This window comes from Scyliorhinus canicula, chromosome 15 (assembly GCF_902713615.1).
Source record: "Scyliorhinus canicula chromosome 15, sScyCan1.1, whole genome shotgun sequence".
In the NCBI taxonomy this organism is placed as follows: domain Eukaryota; kingdom Metazoa; phylum Chordata; class Chondrichthyes; order Carcharhiniformes; family Scyliorhinidae; genus Scyliorhinus; species Scyliorhinus canicula.
This window is the reverse complement of record NC_052160.1, coordinates 55,671,670-55,678,192: the sequence shown is the minus strand read 5'-3', so window position 1 is coordinate 55,678,192 and position 6,523 is coordinate 55,671,670.

Genomic DNA, 6,523 nt, shown 5'->3' with positions numbered 1-6,523 from the left:
TCTCTCATACTTCTAAACTTGAGCAAGTATAAGCCCAAACTGTTTATTCTGTCCTCATATGTCAACACTTTCATCCCCAGAATCAATCTGGTGAGCCTACTTTTAACTGCCTTCAATGCCATCACATCCTTCCTCAAATAAGGAGACCAAGACTGTACACAATGTTCCAGTTGTGGTCTCACCACCACCCTATATAATTGCAGCAAGACTTCTCTACTTATAGGCTCCAGTTCTTTTGCAATAAATGCTAACATTCCATTTGCCTTTTTAATTATAGTCAGATTTCCAGGGGAAGGTGTGGGCCCTGAAGTGGGCCAAGGAGAACCATGATTCAAGATGGAAAGGAAGCAACGTTAGAATATATATTTATGGGCAAATTGTGTCTGAGGATTCGGACTTGGCGGACGGGGTGAAGGCGAAGTGGGAGGGGGTGTTGGAACCTATAGTGGATGATGAGGCATGGAGTGTGGCCTTTCACAGGGTGAACTCCACGTCTTCATGTGCACAGCTTGGTCTAATCTAGTTAAAGGTGGTGCATAGGACATCTGACCATAACTAGAATGAATGTTTTTTTTCCAGAGGTAGAATGTTTTTCCAGAGGTAGAATGTTTTTTTTCCAGGGGTAGAAGAAAGGGCAAGCGGTATTCTGGGGGGCCGACCAATCACACACACATGTTCTGGTCTTGCCCCAAACTAGTAAGCTTCTGGGTCTCCTTCTTCAGCACCATGTCAGTGATTCTGAATATCAATCTGGAGCCTTGTCCTCTGGTGGTCATTTTTTGGGTGTCGGACTCCCCAGGACTGCAGAATGCATTGGGATACCTTTGAGCTTGTATAATGTTTGAAATTATACTTGAAACTCGTCTATCTGATGTTCTAAGGCAACAGCAAGATGTAAATTTTAAACGATGTCCTGTCCTTTGCCTCGTTGGTCGTCCAGAGACAAGTTTTGCTGGGGTGAAAGTCTTGTTTTCCACCCAGCACCTCAATATGGTTAATAATAATAATAATAATCACTTATTGTCACATGTAGGCTTTCACTATGAAAAGCCCCTAGTCGCCACATTCCGGCGCCTGTTCGGGGAGATCGGTATGGGAATTGAACCCACACTGCTAGCAACTTGGGCGACCAAATGGAATTCTTGTACCTGGAGAAAGTTAAGTACACCATTTGGGGGTCTGTCAGTTGCTGGGGCGGCGGGGGTGGGGGTTTGTTTTGTTTTGTTTGTTTTTTGTCAGTTTTTCTTCTCTTGGTGGATGGGGTGGGTATGGTTGGTTGAGGTTTTTGTTATGTTGGGTTTGTGTATTTTCTGCTGTGGGTAGTTTGGGTTTTGTAGTAAAATTTATTGTAAAATGGAAAATCTCTAATCATTTTTTTAAATTGTGAGAGGACATGGATAAGATGGGCTGAATGGCCTCCTACTGCGCGGTAACCTTTCTTTGATTCTATGGCAACACTGGTAAATTGACGCCAATGGAGGAAAATATTAAGTCACCCACATTAGATTGAAGAAGTTAATGGAATACAGACCTTTACATCCAGTGGGCAAGACAAGGAGTTAATTTACAAGATTAACAATTGACAAACGCAATAGACAATAGTTAGATGTTTTGGAGGATATCGATTTCTGTCTTGTTGTTGGTGAACCTCAGGCATCTGCTTTTTCATCGTCCATTGTTGCCTCAACCAGGGTCAATGTCATGTTTGTAGGTGTTGAAGTGTCCTCGACCGGGGTACTATCTTCCACAGTTGTTTCTGGTGTTGTCAGGTTCTCAGGTCTAGGTCTTCACTTGGCACAGTTTGTTCTGGACTCTCGATTGACTCTGCCTCTTGCAACCTTGTTTAATTGCTAAAAGTTGGTCAGCGTATCTTCTCTAGATGACACTGTCCTGAGTTTGAACAGTGTAGGAGACCGGTCCAGTCTGTGCCAAGACATTGACACGTGCCCACTTCTGACTGGCGGTGTAGTTCCATGCTAGTACTTCCTACCCTTTCTGAAATACACGGCCTTCAGCCCTTTCTCACATTGAAAAAACCTGACTTTGCTGTTTCCTCTCAGCAATCTCTCTTGTCTTAGGTGGCTCCAGCAAGTCATACACTGCCGTTTTACCATGAGAGTAATGTGTCATGTGAGAGTACCTTTAAGAAATGGGTGTTAAAGAAATATACCTTTGAGAACTCGGTGTTTATCAGTGATGTCAGATTGTGGGTGGAGCTGGGCTGTCTGTCAGCTTTTTACTTTTGTTTTAGGCTGTTTTCGGCAGGATGTCTTTTAGTTTCGTTTTCAGTGTTGGAGCTGAAGCCAGACAGAGCAGGTGTACTGTTGATCTCTCTGCCATGAAAAGACTATCTGTTGATCATTTGGTGAATTCAGAATTATAAATGTTTTCAGTAGTGACTTTAACCTGATGTCCTTCTGTTAAAAGGTGTTTCTTCTGTCTTCTGGATGTTGTTTGGGAAGTTATTAAGGATTACTTAGTGTTGTATTCTTTGGGGGTTATATTTGAATTGATGGTTGCTAAGATGTTCACTGTATATTTCAAAAAGGTTTAATAGAAGAAACATTGTTTTGCTTTAAAAAATACTTTTCCATTTATACTGTACCACGCCTGTAGAGTGGGGTGTGTGCTCCCCATACCACAATCTAGTAAAGGTTGTGGGTCAAGTGAACGTCATGATACACTTTAGGGTTCTCTAAACCCTGGCCCACAACAAATGCCAGAGAACTTTGGGTTGTCAAATGTGTTTTATTCTTGTATGTCATCAGAAATTGGCTTGATCGTTTTGAAAATGATCCTTGCTCACGAGCCACCTACAATGAATGCTTCATTATCTGAACAAACCTTTCAGCCGGCCCAATTGTAGCAAGATGATAATGAACAGATGTGTTGGATTCCGTTCTCCTTTAGATAATCCTGTGACATGAACTGTGGTCCATCGTAACTAACAAGTTGTTCTGGGTACCCAAATTTTACAAAAATCTCACCCAGTCTTTCTATCATTCTCTCTGAGGACATGATCTTTGTAATGGCGACTTCAGGCCATTTTGAGTGCATGTCGACCTCAATGAGGAACATGCACCCTTTGAACGGTCCAGCATAACATTTATCAACTCCTTGCTATGGTCCTTCTGGCCATTCTCATAGGTGTAATGGCATTAGTGATGGCAAGTTTTGAACCTTTGCACACAATGCAACACCCCCGCCTTCTCCTCAATTTCACTATCGGATCCTGGCCACCAAAAATAGCTTCTGACTCTCTTCTTCATCCTTACTATCCCGCAATGACTTCATGAAATTGGTTTGGTTCACGTTTCCTTAATAATGGTGGAATGATGACCCTTATTCTGCAGTGGAGACAACCAGGCTGTATAGGTAGTTTGAGTCTTCAAGGCAGTACTTTCCAAATCCAGGACTGCTACCTCTAGAACGACAAGGGCAGCAGATGCATGGGAACACCATCAACTGGAAGTTCCCCTCCAAGTCACTCACCTTCCTGACTTGGAAATATATCGCCATTCCTTCACTGTTGCTGGGTCAAAATCCTGGAAGTCTCTCTCCAAAAGCGCAGTGGGTGTACCTACACCATGTAGACTGCAGAAGTTCAAAAATAAAGCTCACCACCACCTTCTCAAGGGCAATTAGGGATGGGCAACAAATACTGGTCTGACCAGTGAAGCCCATGTCCCGTAAAAATGGATTTTAAAAAAATGGTTTCAATTCTGGGTTTTCACAAAATACTCCGTCCATACTTCTTAACTTGTCCTGTGGTCACAGGAGTGTTATCGACTACTTTGAAATAGAAAATATTACCACTTGAACTACTGATTGACGATTTATTAGGTAAAGGTAATCTGGAGAGTCCATCAGTGTATGATTTATGATATTTTATCGTATAAGTTTGAGTTAAATGTTAGACGTTTAGCTGTTGTTGTATAAAGTGTCAAAGGTTCGGCTCCTTTTCCACAAACACTTTTAATTTACTTCAACAGACTCTGTACAAAACTCTAACATCACATCACCTGACACAAAGGCCACCTGAAGCCCCTTTACATATCAGTGTCAATTTTTCGGTACTTAACATAAATTGGATGACTAATTGGAATGTCTCTCAACCCAAACTTAACAGTTTCCCCTTCCTTGGAGAAAAAAATAATTAGGTGAAAACAAAATTACAAGAAACTTAAAAACACACGCAATTTCCCCCCGTTTTTCTCTTTCTTTTTGGGAATAAAAAACAGTCACAGAAACAGGCGCACTTCACTAATAATATCCAAAAGTTTCTGTGAGCTAGCCCCTCTTTTTGTAAAACAGTCTGACAATTGATAGCTACTGTCAACCCATTTAATTTTTGCTATTTCCCTTCTGTCCAACATCTGCTTCAAACTTGCGATGTCTATCCTTAACCGTTTTTCATTGACACTTTTTGTAGAGTGCATATTTTCCCACAGAGATTTATTGTCAATGTGACATTCAGTAGGTATATTACCCGAATCCACTGATCCCAAAATTTCTGTCAATATCTGAGATATATAAACGGCCGTATCCACCGCCTCTACAAGGCTTAATGTCTCAGCAGCCAAAGTGCTTTTGACCACTCTCCTTATTTTCTTTGTTTCCCGCACAAGAGGCCACATTTACCATTGTTCCCCAAAAGGAAAATGATAAAACCTCCTATGCTTGTAACCCCATCACATAAATTTGCATAGGACGCATCACTATAAACTATGAGTTTCAAGTGCCTCAGGTCACCTAAAACTGTGAACCTCAAAACACACGCCTGCCTTTTAGTTTGACCAATGCTTTATTTGCTCTTATTAGGTCTTCCACTTTGGGATCATTCATTTTTGTACTTAACTCTAAGACATCAAAACTCACACCCGGTCTAGTCTGTCTACCTAATCAATTCATTTGCCCAATTAAACTTTGCAGACGCTCTTTTTCCATCTTTGAAACCATAGCCTTGTGAAACCCGGCCACGGCAAATTGCTATTGGGCTGATGCTTTGCAAATAAGAATGCTGATGTAAAGTTGCCCTGATCTTAGCATGTCCAATTTCCAGTCCAATATATTTAAATGCACCGGAAGCCTGACTTCCAACCCTGAATTCTTTCCTCAAACCAGAGATGACAATAGCTTTGAAATCACTAGTCCCACCCCACAAAAGAATCATCGACATACATCAGAAAGATGCCAGAAATATTTCCTTTATAGTGCCAGTAAAACATTGCCGGATCTGCTTTCAACTGGCACAGTGGCGTGCAGAGGGGGGGGGGGGGGGGGGGGGGGCGACGGTGAATTGGCCCCGGGCATCCATTGGATGGGGGCATCCAATCAGAGAAGGAAAAAAAAATAAAAAAAATTTTTAAAAAAAAAATTTTTTTTTTTTAAATTTAGATTACCCAATTATTTTTTTCAATTAAGGGGCAATTTAGCATAGCCAATTCACCTACTTTGCACATTTTTTGGGTTGTGGGGGCGAAACCAACGCAGACACGGGGAGAATGTGCAAACTCCACACGGACATTGACCCAGAGCCGGGATCGAACCTGGGACCTCAGTTCCGTGAGACGGTTGTGCTAACCACTAGGCCACCGTGCTGCCCCAGAGAAAGAAATAAGATAGTAATTTTAAAATTTCAGCGGTAATAAATCAATTTTTGGAGGCTCACCACACTGCAGAGGCAGTTGTTAGCCCTTTATTCCTTTAACATGGTGTACCCTTTCTGTCTAGAGAAAATGGTCCTTCTCCCCATCCCCCCCACACGCATGCGCATGATGTATGTGGTGCAACCATCAAAAGCAACAAGCAGACGTGGCTGTTCGTTCCTGCGTTTCCTCGAGTCATAACTCGTCTTTTCTTCAGCTTTTTGTGCATCTAGATTAGTTCTTTTACCTACTCAGGTCAGTGAATAGCTCTAGAACAGGTGCAACTACGGTTTTTATAGGTTTTTTGGCGATATTTAATGAAATATTTACGTGGGATGTAGTAAGAGTGAAGCCTGGATGATCAGAGGACTGCTATGGCATTTAATCTCGGATTAGGAGACATTTATTCCTTAACATGCTAATATTCGAATACAGATACCACTAATTTGCAAGTCTATGATATAAATTGCACAAAATTATCAGTGGAGAATCAGTGTGAAATAATTTGATACGATGGAACAAAGAAATGAAATATGGTTTATCCGTCTGCAACTGACCGATTGTTTACCATTTTCTTTCCATTTTCTCATGCGTCTTACGGTTTTTGAGATAGAAAATGAAATGTTACGAGTATTTTGTGTACAACCGAGTGGAGCACAGAACAGGAAAAGAAAAAGGGCCAGAGTCGAAGAAGAGTCCCATCAAAGAGGGGCATTAGATGCATGGATAAAAAGAAGTAAAGAAGAAGTAGGAGAACCTGGAGAAGTAAAAGATGATGTGGGTGCAGAGAAGGATTTTTCTGATACGGATTCAGCTCGGTCAGAACATAATACTTTCTCTCCTCAGTCTCGTTGTCAGGATGATGATCCATGTGA